At 50.7% G+C, this 12,807-nt stretch overlaps 1 protein-coding gene across 7 annotated transcripts in view; it reads left to right on the top strand.

Moving 5' to 3' along the window:
* Positions 1–1,007: 1,007 nt before the first annotated feature.
* The window catches only part of GNB1 (G protein subunit beta 1), a 107,653-nt gene continuing 95,853 nt past the window's right edge, over positions 1,008–12,807 (top strand). For 2 of the 7 annotated variants that reach the window (XM_054444445.2, XM_054444434.2), the window contains exon 1: positions 1,008–1,220. The gene's annotated coding sequence lies outside the window, so the exon portion shown is untranslated. Of the gene's footprint in view, positions 1,221–1,581; positions 1,659–12,807 lie in introns of those variants that run through there. The other 5 variants (XM_054444423.2, XM_054444456.2, XM_063660509.1 and 2 more) reach the window with 3 other exon arrangements.

Here is a 12,807-nt window from a genome sequence, read left to right on the forward strand (position 1 = left end):
GTGAAGAAGCCGGGGGTGAGGGGCAGCCGGAACTCAGCTGGAAAGACAGCAGGAGGCGGTGGGCGCAGGGGCGGGTTCCATGGACCCATGGACGTTCTGGAGGCTTCTGAGGACACCAAGCCTGGAAGCCAGGACATGTGGCCTTCTTGACTTCGTTCCCCTTCCTCACCTGGGGGTCTCCAGTCCCCGCTGTCCACTGCTCAGCGGCACGGGAAGAGTCCGCGGCCTTCCCCCGACACTCCCGCCCACCGGCCCCCGCCCCTGCCAGGCGGCCCTGCTCGCAGCAGCGCGAGGAGCCACGGGGCGCCGCCCTCCTCCGCAGCCCGAGGCCCACCTCACACGCACTGAGCCCAAGCGCGGGTCTCTGCCCGTCAGCCGCGTCTGAGCTCGCCGCAGTCCCTGCTTGAGAGGCCGGGGGGCACCTGCGCCTGCCTGGGACCCCGACCTGCTAGCGGGGCCTGGTGCCTCCTCTGCAGGCAGCGATCTCGCCCGCGGTGCCCCCACCCGCCCCGTCCCCGGAGGGACCACCCCCGCCCGCGGTCTTCCCCACCCCTGCCCTGTCCCTTGAGTGCCCCCCGCCCGCCGTTACCCCACCCCCGCCCCTGGAGAAGCCCCCGCCCACGGTTACCCAATCTTACCCTGTCCCCGGAGGGCTCCACGCCCGCGTCCCCCCCGCCCCGTCCCAACTCCGAGGGCCCACTGCCCCGGTCCCCATCCCGCCCGGTACCCGCAGGGCTGGGCCGCCGGGGGTCTCCCGGGGCAGCGGTCCCCGAAGGCAGCAGCACGGCCCCTTTAAGCCGCTCGGACACGCGCTCGGGGCCCGATGCGGTTTGGAAGCGCACAGGCGTGCGCGTGCCCGTCGGGCCTGGCGAGCGCGCGCGAAGCGCGGCGTGCGTGGTGACGCGAGCGCGTGGGGTTTCCCGAGGCTGCGGGCAGGGGCCCGCCGCGCCCATCCCGATGGCTGGAGGCGTCTGAGGGGCGGACGGAGGCGGCGGTGGCGGCGGCGGCGGCGGCGGCGGGAGTGGGAGCGGGCGCGGGCGGCGAGTGGGGAGCGGGGCCGGGAGTGGAGCAGCCGCCGCGGCGGGACTGGACCGAGCCTCGCCGGCGCGCACCTGCCCGCAGCGCCCGCGGAGCGCGCAGCGCGGCCCGAGCGCGACGACCTGCCGAGCGGCGGCCGAGGCGGCGGTGTGGGCGCGTCAGGCCGCGACGAGGGCGCTGAGGTGAGCGCGGCAGCCCCCAGCCCCGGACCCGGGTCCTGTTCGTCCACCCGCCCCGCCCCCACCCCACCCGCCGGCCGGGGCCGCGTCTTCCTGCCCCGCCCGGGTGCGGCGGGCGGCGTCCGAAGGCGGGGGCCGGGGACTGGGGTCCGAGGTTCGGGGTGCAGGGTCGGGTTCGAGGGCAGGGTCTAGGGAGAGGAGCCGGGGTCCCAGGCCCAAGGCTGGGGGCCGAGTTTCGGCACCGGGGTGCGGGGTTGTGTGCGCCGCGGGCGCTTCCCGTGGCGGCGGCCGGGGCCCCGGGGGCGCGGGTCGGGCGGGGCCGGGCCCTGCGTGGGGAGCCGGACGTGGCGCTCGGGCCCGCGGCGCGAGAACAAAGGCCGGGCAGGCTTGCAGGCGGGGCGGTGTCGGCGGCCGGAGCCCCCGCGCGGGCCGCCTGTCGGGGTGACTTTGAGGGCCGGGCGGCCGCGGGGCGCGAGCGCGGGGAAGGGGAACAATGAAATGGGGAAGCCGGGCCGCGCGCCGCAGGCGGAGTAGGGATTTAAAGCGGAAGCCGGGTGCGGCGTCGGGAAATGGGAAAATAACGGTTTCGGCCCTTTTCGCGGTGCCGAGCCGCGGAGGCGGTCGCGCTGTGGCTTCGCCCTTCTCCTACCGAGGCCCGCGTCTGTCCGGCGCCGGCGCCCCGCGCGTTTCGACCCGGGGGTTGCGCGGACCCCGGCCCGGCCCCGCGAATGAATGGGCCCGGTGGCCGCGCCAAGATGGCGCTCCCGGCGCTGCTTTTGTGGGGCGGCCGCCGCCGCGCCGAGTTTCGGGGCCCGGTTTGCGATATTCCGAAGGCCCGAAGGTGGGGGAGAGGACAGGAAATAGCACAAAGGCTGGGTGTCTTCCTCCTGCCTGGATCGGCTTTTCGGCTGGAAGCGGGGTGGGGGTGGGGAGTGGGGAGCTCTGTTGAAAATTCCACAGGGCTGCCGGCTGAGGCTTTTGACTTTTAAGAACCTGCTATATTTTTTCTTGTGAATCGATAGTTGATTCAAATGGTATTTTAACATTTCTTCTGTCCGTTAAATTACATGGTTAGAATGCAGAAGCAGTATCAGCTTTGTTTGCTTAATTCATCTTCATGGAAGCCTTTTTTTTTTTTTTAAGAGATGGGATCTCTTTGTAAAAGAGATCCTGTTAACCAGGCTGGTCTCGAACTCTGGGGCTTAAGCGATCCTCCCGCCTCAGCCTCCCAAAGTGCTGGGATTAGAGGCGTTAGCCACCGTGCCCAGCCTGTCTTCATGGAAGCGTTTTGTTAGGATTGTGAAATGGGTTTACTGAAGGAAAACGCCTATGTTAAAATTTGTGTTGTGAAAAGGGAGTTGGTGTACATTTACAGTTAGGGTGTACAGTACTGGACTCATGGGTAAATAGTGTAGAAATGGTAACCTATGGTTTTTCGTTTGGGGAGCATTGGTTCATTGTATTTTCATGTTGCTATCTATCTGATAACATTAGTCTCAAATAGTGTTAGGTGATTAAGCAGTTGCTGGTGAGATTATTAAGAAAATATGAAGATTATTTTTCATGATTAGCAAATGGACGTATTAGTTTTGTGAAAAGTTGCAGTGAACTATGCATACTGAATAAGGTCTTTGGAGCAAGCATTGTTATTGATGATAAGGTTTTTGCATAAGTTATTTTCTAATCTGAAGTGATAGTCTCTTGGGAGAGGGAGGAGCTCTTTATTGAAAGTAAGGTTTTAATTTTCATGCTATTGAGATATATAGTCTATTCTGGATTCTTTGGGAAAGTATGTATATCAAGAAAGTGAATAGGTGGTTCCTTCTTTGCTAACGGTGGGTTCGAGGCTGGGGATGGAGCTGGTGCCACTGACGTGGAGACAGGTCTGAGAGCCTCCCCAGGGTAGGTGTGGTGGGTTTTGGCTTGGTTTATGGTAAGGCACAACTTTATTTTTTGAGATGAGAGTTTCGCTCTTGTTGCCCAGGCTGGAGGGCAATGGCGCAATCTCGGCTCATTGTAACCTCTGCCCCCCGGGTTCAAGTGATTCTCCTGCCTCAGCCTCCCGAGTAGCTGGGATTACAGCTACCACCACCACACCCGGCTAATTTTTTGTATTTTTAGTAGAGATAGGGTTTCACCATGTTGGCCAAGCTGGTCTCCAACTCCAGACCTCAGATGATTCACCCGCCTTGATCTCCCAAAGTGCTGGGATTACGAGCGTGAGCCACCGCGCCCAGCCGGTAAGGCAGAATTTTCTAACGATTAGAGCTGCGCAGAAATGAACTGCAACTGCAGGGTCCAGAGGCTGATGCTGTCAACCCTGGGGGAAGGCTGGACTGCAGGTGTTGGGCGGTGGTCCCAGGTTACGAGCATTTGGTTTCATCAGCACTGAAAATGCCCCCCCCCCTTTTTTTTTTTTGAGATTGAGAGTTTGGAAAACCAGTTAAGTTCTGAGGTGCCTGTGCCCCCTCCCAGTAAAGCACTGCCCAGGCCCAGTGTGAGGATGACATTTCATCTTCTGCGGGAACCTTTCAAGATGAGTCTTATAGAGGAAACTGTTCCAACATGAAATTTCAGCTCAGAATTGACTTTCTCAAAAGAGCACATCCACTGGCCAAAAGCTGTTTCTCTCGCGTAATCTGAATTTATGACAGAGCCATAGTTATCGCATCAAATACTGACAGTGCTCTTCAGTGATACCTTTAAAATATTTTTATTTTTCTTTGATATCTTCAGTTAATTCTGTTTTTTTGGTGGGTGGGAAAGTTGAAGTAAATTTTCTCAGATTTAATTTTAATCTTAGAAGATTCAAGAGGCTGCAGAATAGTGTGTGGTTTTTTTGTTGTTTGTTTTCAAGAGTAAAACCCACTGGGTGTGGTGGCTCACGCCTGTAATCCCAGCACTTTGGGAGGTGGAGGCGGGCGGATCACATGAGGCTGGAAGTTTGAGACCAGTCTGGCCAACATGGCGAAACCTCGTATCTACTAAAAATACAAAAATTAGCCGGCGTGGTTGTGGGCGCCTGTAATCCCAGCTACTCGGGAGGCTTAGGCGCGGGAATCGCTTGAACCCGGGAGGCAGGGGTTGCGGTGAGCCGAGATTGTGCCATTGGGTGACAGAGTGAGACCGTGTCTCAAAAGAGTAAAACCTCTATAAATCCTTTTGATGCCCAATGACTTTGATTTCAAAGCTTGTATCATCTAGGTAGATTTATATTGATCACTTGAGAAATAGAATTTGAGAAGTTAGTTTATTTCTCAAAGGAGGTGTTGTACTATCCTGCAAAAGTACCAGAGCTTTGTTCTCTTCCCTTTGCTTTGCTAAAAATTTCTGGGTCTTTTGGTTTATTTTATGTGTGTGTTGGTCCACTGGAAAAGCTGTATGTAGCTCTGTAGCTAAAAACAGCTTTGATAAAAGGATGAAAAAGGTCTTCAGGTCATCTCTAGACTCATCTACTATCAGTTGACTTTTTGTAGCTAATACTTTAATGAATAACATTGATATTATTTTACAAGTGCATTGTTGGCATTTATTATAGTTTTGTCGTTGGATTGTTTTTCTCTGCCCGAAAGATTTGGCTCATGTTGGTCTCTAAATTGGATTATATTCTTACTGTCTGTAACTTTGGCTTTAGCATTAGTGGATTGGTAATAGATATTCTCAATTTTTAAATCTGGCTTGACCATATGGCAGGCCATGTTATTTTGAAACCCCTATTTAGTGTAAGTCTCACAAGACATGGAACAGAAATTTTTAGAAAATTTTAAACTGGTTTGACCGGGCGTGGTGGCTCACGCCTGTAATCCCAGCACTTTGGGAGGCTGAGGCAGGCGGATCATGAGGTCAGGAGATCGAGACCACCCTGGCTAACACAGTGAAACCCCGTCTCTACTAAAAATACAAAAAATTAGTTGGGCGTGGTGCCAGGCGCCTGTAATCCCAGCTACTCAGGAGGCTGAGGCAGGAGAATGACAGGAACCCGGGAGGCGGAGCCTGCAGTGAGCCAAGATCGGCCACTGCACTCCAGCCTGGGTGACACAGCGAGACTCCGTCTCAAAAAATAAAAATAAAAAAATTTTAAACTGGTTTACATTCTGATTTCAGGTTTGCATTTGTTAAGAGTGGTTGGAGAGATTATGAAGTAGGCAATTCAGTTAAGTGTTTGGTTTAGGAACACAGAATGAGGAGATAAAATAAATTTGAAATGGAAACTATCAGAAATAATTTATGAAACTGCAGTGTTCAACATTACTGAAAGAAAAAGCACGGCAAACGTATGTGAGAGTGAGTGTGTATGAAGAGAGAGAGAAATGCAACATCACATCAGCTGCTCTGGGAGAGGGACAGAGCACTACCTCTTTCAAAGCTATGCATTTTGTTCTAGAACTTTGATTGAAGAAATAGAGACAATCTATAGACATTTGAGTTTGCTAGTGGATTAGTGGAATGCTGAAAGCTTTTTTTTTTTTTTTTTTGAGACAGAGTCCCACTCAGCTACCCAGTCTGGAGTGCAGTGGCGCAATCTCGGCTCACTGCAACCACCATCTCCCAGGTTCAAGTGATTCTCCAGTCTCAGCCTCCCGAGTAGCTGGGATTACAGGCACCCGCCGTCATGCCCGGATAATTTTTTAAAATTTTATTTTAGTGGAGACGGGGTTTCACCATGTTGGCCAGGCTGGTCTTGAACTCCTGACCTCAGGTGATCTGTCTGAGCCTCCCAAAGTTCTAGGATTACAGGTGTGAGCCACCGTGCCCTGCCGGAATGCTGAAAGCTTTTTTAAACCTTTTAGCCTCTTGTTCTTGTGGCAGTGCCTACCATTGGGTGCCATGGTAATCAGTGGAAATTACTCCTGGCTTTCAGTGGTAGAAAAGCTTTCTGTTTTATAGAGCAATGTTGCTTGCTTTTTTTTTTTTTTTTTTTAAGATTAAGTGGGCTGGGCACGGTGGCTCATGCCTGTAATCCCAGCACTTTGGGAGGCCGACGTGGGCGGATCATGAGGTCAGGAGATTGAGACCATCCGGGTTAACGCGGTGAAACCCCGTTGCTACTAAAAATACTAAACAAATTAGCTGGGTGTGGTGGCGGGTGCCTGTAGTCCCAGCTACTTGGGAGGCTGAGGCAGGAGAATGGCGTGAATCCAGGAGGCGGGTAGCCGAGATCGTGCTACTGCACTCCAGCCTGGGCGACAGAGCGAGACTCCGTTTCACAAAAAAAAAAAAAAGATTAAGTGAAAGTATTTCCTTATTTATGTCTTCTTAAATTAGAATTCTGAGAAAGACCCATTTTTTAAAAGCGTACTGATTTAAAAGACCAGATTAAGATTATCTAAGGTAATTCCTTTTTTCTTTTTTTTTTTTTGAGATGGAGTTTCCTTCTTGTTGCCCAGGCTGGAGTGCAATGGCGCTGTCCGGTCTCACTGCAACTTCTGCCTCCCGGGTTCAAGTGATTCTCCTGCCTCAGCCTCCCAAGTAGCTGGGATTACAGGCGCCCGCCACCATGCCTGGCTAATTTTTGTAGTTTTAGTAGAGATGGAGTTTCACCATGTTGGCCAGGCTGGTCTCAAACTGCTGACCTCAAGTGATCCACCTGCCTCTGCCTCCCAAAGTGCTGGGATTACAGGTGTGAGCCACCGTGCCCAGCTTAATTTTTAAATTTATTCTGTTGAACCTATTTTGCCATAGATAAAATATTTTTATGACTTAATAATTCATTGCTCCTAACTTACTAATGCATTTTATCAAGAGACGACTTTATGTATTAATTCATTCACCTGTTAGAATTGGAATACTGGCCGGGCATGGTGGCTCACGCCTGTAATCGCAGCACTTTGGGAGGCCCAGGCGGGCGGATCATGAGGTCAGGAGATCGAGACCATCCTGGCTAACACGGTGAAACCCCATCTCTGCTAAAAATACAAAAAAATTAGCCGGGCATGGTGGCGGGCACCTGTAGTCCCAGCTACTTGGGAGGCTGAGGCAGGAGAATGGTGTGAACCCGGGAGGCAGACCTCGCAGTGAGTGGAGATCGCGCCACTGCACTCCAGCCTGGGCGACAGAGCAAGACTCCTTCTCTCAAAAAAAAAAAAAAAAAAATTGGGAATACTAAGGGCATCAGTGGAATGTATTCTCGTTTATTGGTGGGTAATCATGTCTGCATGCATGTCTGTGTGCAGTCCTGCAGCACTTAGAAAATATATTCCCTATGTTGATTATGGACACTCAGCTTCTGCTGAGTGTTATAGTTAATGAAGCTTAAAAAATTCTGGGCTGGGTGTGTTGGCTCATGCCTGTAAACCCAACACTTTGGGAGGCCAAGGTGAGCGGATCACCTGAGGTCGGGAGTTCAAGAGCAGCCTGACCAACATGGAGAAACTCTGTCTCTACTGAAAATACAAAATTAGGCCAGACGCGGTGGCTCACGCCTGTAATTCCGGCACTTTGGGAGGCCGAGGCGGGCAGATCACCTGAGGTCGGGAGTTCGAGATCAGCCTGGCCAACATGGAGAAACCCCATCTCTACTAAAATACAAAAAATTAGCCAGGCATGGTGATGCATGCCTGTAAGTCCAGCAACTCGGGAGGCTGAGGCAGGAGAATCACTTGAACCGAGGAGGCGGAGGTTGCAGTGAGCCAAGATCGTGCCATTTCACTCCAGCCTGGGCAACAAGAAGGAAACTCCATCTCAAAAAAAAAAAAAAAAAAAAAAAAATTAGTCGGGCATGGTGGCACATACCTGTAATCTCAGCTACTCGGGAGGCCGAGGCAAGAGAATCGCTTGAACCTGGGAGGCGGAGGTTGCGGTGAGCCGAGATTGTGCCATTGTACTCCAGCCTGGGCAACAAGAGTGAAACTCAGTCAAAAAAAAAAAAAAAAAAATTCCGGACACTTTCTAATTAGATGAGCATGTCAAAAGAGTCTACAATAGGTTTCAGAAAATTTCTCATAGGAATTTTAAAATAATTCCTAAAATCTAGGGAGGGAGAGAAATTCAGTAGTTTTCAAAAGGATTGGCACTGTCTGAGTTAGAGCCCAGCTCAGGGCCGGGCGCGGTGGCTCACGCCTGTAATCCCAGCACTTTGGGAGGCTGAGGCCGGTGGATCACGAGGTCAGGAGATCGAGACCATCCTGGGTATAACACAGTGAAACCCCGTCTCTACTAAAAATACAAAAAATTAGCCGGGTGTGGTGTCGGGCGCCTGTAGTCCTAGCTACTCGGGAGGCTGAGGTAGGAGAATGGCGTGAACCCGGGAGGCAGAGCTTGCATTGAGCCGAGATCGCGCCACTGCACTCCAGCCTGGGCGACAGAGTGAGACTCCGTCTCAAAAAAAAAACAAACAAAAAAAGCCCAGCTCAGCTCTGTCGCCTCACTGGCTGATTTGATTTGCAGTGTTAGGACTTTTATTCGCACTGAAAATCAAGATCAATTCAACTTCTACCCTTCCACTCCACAGGAGCTTTCTGTCCTCCCTGAGCCTGCCTTAATTTAGGCCACCTGCAGTGTTAGGACTTCTGTGTCTGTCCTTATCTGTGAAACAGGCTCCTAGAGCCTCCTTCATGGGGTCATTGTGAGGATTAAATGAGTCCTGATGCGGGCACTGATAACAGAGCTCTGTGCAAGGATTAGCCATTTCTGTTGCTGATGGCCTTGCTTTGTAAAAATTTCTTTTATGGCAAGGTTAAAAAATGTTGTAAGATGACAGTTTACTGAAATTTTTCTTTTTTTCTCCATGGTTCCAGAAGAATATTAATTCAGGGTGTGGAACATGCATATTAGCTATCTTTGCAAATCCCTATCACTTATTTACGCCTCACTTTCTACTAAATCTCTCACATCCTTATCTTTTCTTGAAAGGTTTTTTTTTTTCTTTTTATTTTTTTTTTTTGAGACAGGGTTTTGCTGTGTCACCCAGGCTGGAGTGTGGAATGTGATGGTATGATCATGGCTCACTGCAGCCTGGACCTCCTGGGCTCATATGATCTTCTTGCCTCAGTCTCACAAGTAGCTAGGACCACGGGCACATGCCACCGTGCCCAGCTAATTTTTTTTATTGTTTGTAGAGACAGGCTGGTCTCCAGCTCCTGGGTTCAAGTGATCCTCCTGCCTTAGCCTCCCAAAATGTTGGGATTACAGGTGCATGCTGCCACGCCTGGCTAATTTTTTTGTATCTTAGTAGAGATGGTGTTTCACCGTGTTGCCCATGCCGCTCTCGAACTCCTGAGCTCAGGCAATCCACCAGCCTTGGCCTCCCAAAGTGCTAGGATTACAGGCGTGAGCCGCTGTGCCTGGCCCCAACTTAGCACCTTACTGGGTGCTGAGGCTGCAAGCCATAGTAGAAGGCAGTGACCCAGGGCCTTGCTGAATTCATGGTCTAATGGGGAGCCTGACACACAGGCACAGAGCGCAGGGCAGTGGCTGTGGCTCCCAGGGACACCACCTGTCCAGAGTTTAGTGGCAGCTTCTCATAAAAAAGCTTTGAGACCTGAATTGGAGTCTGTCTGGCAGGCAGGTGGGGATGGAGGGGAGGAGTGTATCCTAGGCTGATGAGATGGTGTGTTTTTCATCTGGCAACCAACTGGTCTCCTTTGCTGTCTTCAGCACCCCGCACAACGTTGTGTGCCAGGTGTTCAGTAATTATTTATCAAGCGCATAAGAGCACAGCACATCCAGGGACAGAAGTTCCAAAGGGCTGGAGAGTGGTTAGAACTGGAAGCCAAAAGGTTTAGAGCCTGGATAAAGAGCTTTTACCTTGAGGCCGGGCACAGTGGCTTACGCCTGTAATCCTACCACTTTGGGAGGCCAGGGCGGGCGGATCACTTGAGGTCAGGAGTTTGAGACCAGCCTGGCCAACATGGTGAAACCTTGTCTCTACTAAACATATAAAAATTAGTCAGGCTTGGTGGCGCACGCCTGTATTCTCAGCTACTCATTAGGCTGAGGCACAAGGATTGCTTGAATCCAGGAGGTGGAGGTTGCGGTGACCCAAGATCACCCTAGCCTAGGTGACAGTGTGAGACTCAAAAAAAAAGAAAAAAATGAACTTTTACCTTGAGAGCTCCAGGAAGCCTTGAAAGAGTTTTAAGGAGATTGATCTGATGGGGATCATTACTTGGTAGTTGAGCGTAGAGTGCTCAGGGGAGGGAGGGGACTCTAGTCAGTTGGCAAAGCTGCTGTAGAAAAGGAAAGGGGTCTGGACCAGGGTGATGATTGGATAAGACCTGGTGACCGAAGGGAAGGTGAGAATGGCGAGAAAGATGTAAATGATGACAGGTTTCTGTCTGCCCTCTGGGTGGCTGTGGGGCATGATGAGTTTAGTTTGTGCGTGTTGGGTTTGAGGAGTCTCTGAGGCATTCTCATGTTTTGCATTGAGGGTACAGTACAGCAGGCCTTGATACTTTCTCCTCCCTGTCCTTGGAAAACTCCTGGCTGTGTGTTTGCACAGTTCACTCCCTCTCTCCATTCAGGCCCTTTGTTCATGTATCCTTCCTCCGAGGGTGTGCTCTGATCTCATTATCTCTGCTGCTTTACCCCACTCTGTCTTCATAGCCTGATAATGCTCTTCCCACTTATTCTAAGCTCCATGGACACAGGCAGTCTGGTTCACTGCACACCAGCCCCTAAAACAGTACACAGTAAATGTTGACATAGTGACTCCTGTACCTGTGAATGGGGAGCTCTGGAAGATAGGTCTGGATGGAGGCAGGCCTTTGGGAGTTAGCAACATTTGGGTGATGATTGAAGTCTTGGGAGCAGTGGTCACTTAGAGGAGTGGTTCTCAAAGTGTGATCGTGGACCCCTGGGGGCTCCTGAGACCGTTTCAGGAATTCACTTGGTCAGAACTATTTTCATAATCATATATATATATATATTTTTTTTTTTGAGATGGAGTCTCTGTCGCCCAGGCTGGAGTGCAGTGGCGCGATCTTGGCTCACTGCCAGCTCCGCCTCCCGGGTTCACGCCATTCTCCTGCCTCAGCCTCTCCGAGTAGCTGGGACTACAGGTGCCCTCCACCACGCCTGGCTAATTTTTTGTATTTTTAGTAGAGACAGGGTTTCACCGTGGTCTCGATCTCCTGACCTCGTGATCCGCCCGCCTCGGCCTCCCAAAGTGCTGAGATTACAAGCGTGAGCCACCGTGCCCGACCTTCATAATCATAAGATGTTATTTGACTTTTCATTGTGTTGACATTTCATTGATGCTACAGAAGCAGTGGAGGGTAAAACTGCTGGCTCCTTAGCACAACTCAAGGATGTGGTACCAAACTAGTCTCAGCAGCGACTGTCATGGCACTCACTGTCATGGCCCTTCACTGCCATGAACTCGCAGTGAAAGAAAACCCAGTTAATCTAATGTCCTTGGTGAAGCAATAAAAATTGACTTTATTAAACTTTACCCTGTGAAAACTTATCTTTTTAGTATTTTGTGTGATAAAATGGAAGTAGGTATAAAGCACACTGAACTATAATAGCTGTCTCCAGGACAAGGAGTTATGTAATTGAGTTGAAAGAATGGCAGACAGAAAACAATGGCTGTTTAGACGTGGATATTTGCCAGATACTATCTTGAAAATGAACGAAGTGAGCGACATAACTTCAAGGAAAATAACTAACACTATTGTTGCCAGTAATAAAATTTGAGCGAGCTTTCAAAGGAACATTTTGGAAAACTTGGTTCTGCTACCATGAGCCTGACATCTTCCCAGTATTGATAGACTTTTCTTATAAGCTAGGTGATGATGCTAATGAAATTTTAAAAATGTGTAATGAAATGTGTCAGCATTTGGGAGATCTGCTTAATTCAGTGAACCTACATTTTCCTACATTGCCTGTAATCCCAGCACTTTGGGAAGCCGAGGCAGGCGGATCACAGGAGGTCAGGAATTCAAAACCAGCCTGGCCAACATGGTGAAACCCCATCTCTACTAGAAATACAAAAAAATTAGCTGGGCGTCGTGGCACATGCCTGTAATCCCGGCTACTCGGGAGGCTGAGGCAGGAGAATCATTTGAACTTGGGAGACAGTGGTCGCAGTGAGCCGAGATTATGACACTGCACTCTAGCCTGGGAGATAGAACGAGACTCCATCTCAAAAAATAAAAATAAAATGAAAATTCTGTAGAATTACTGTTCTTGGCTGGGCGTGGTAGCTCATACCTGTAATCCCAGTGCTTTGGGAGGGCGAGGCAGGAGGATTACTTGAGGCCGAGATTTTGAGACCAGCCTGGGCAACATAGTGAGACCCCATCTCTATAAAAAATTTGAAAATTAGCCAGGCATGGTGGTGCCTGCCTGTGGTCCCATCTACTGGGGAGGCTGAGGCAGGAGGATTGATGGAGCCTGGCAGGTTGAGATTGCAGTGAGCTATGGTTGCACCATGGCACTCCAGCCTGGGTGACAGAGTGAGGCCCTATTTCTTTAAAAAAAAAAAAAAAAAAAAAAAAAAAAGCTCTTTTCTTTTTCCAACTGCATATCTATGTGAGACTGAATTTTCCTCTTAGACTTCAGCTAAAACTGTGTATTGCAGCAGGCTGAGAGCAGACACAATGTGAAGATCCATTGCTCCCATTGAGGCAGACAAGATAAATGTAAAATG

The sequence above is a fragment of the Pongo pygmaeus genome, chromosome 1, assembly GCF_028885625.2.
Source record: "Pongo pygmaeus isolate AG05252 chromosome 1, NHGRI_mPonPyg2-v2.0_pri, whole genome shotgun sequence".
NCBI lineage: Eukaryota > Metazoa > Chordata > Mammalia > Primates > Hominidae > Pongo > Pongo pygmaeus.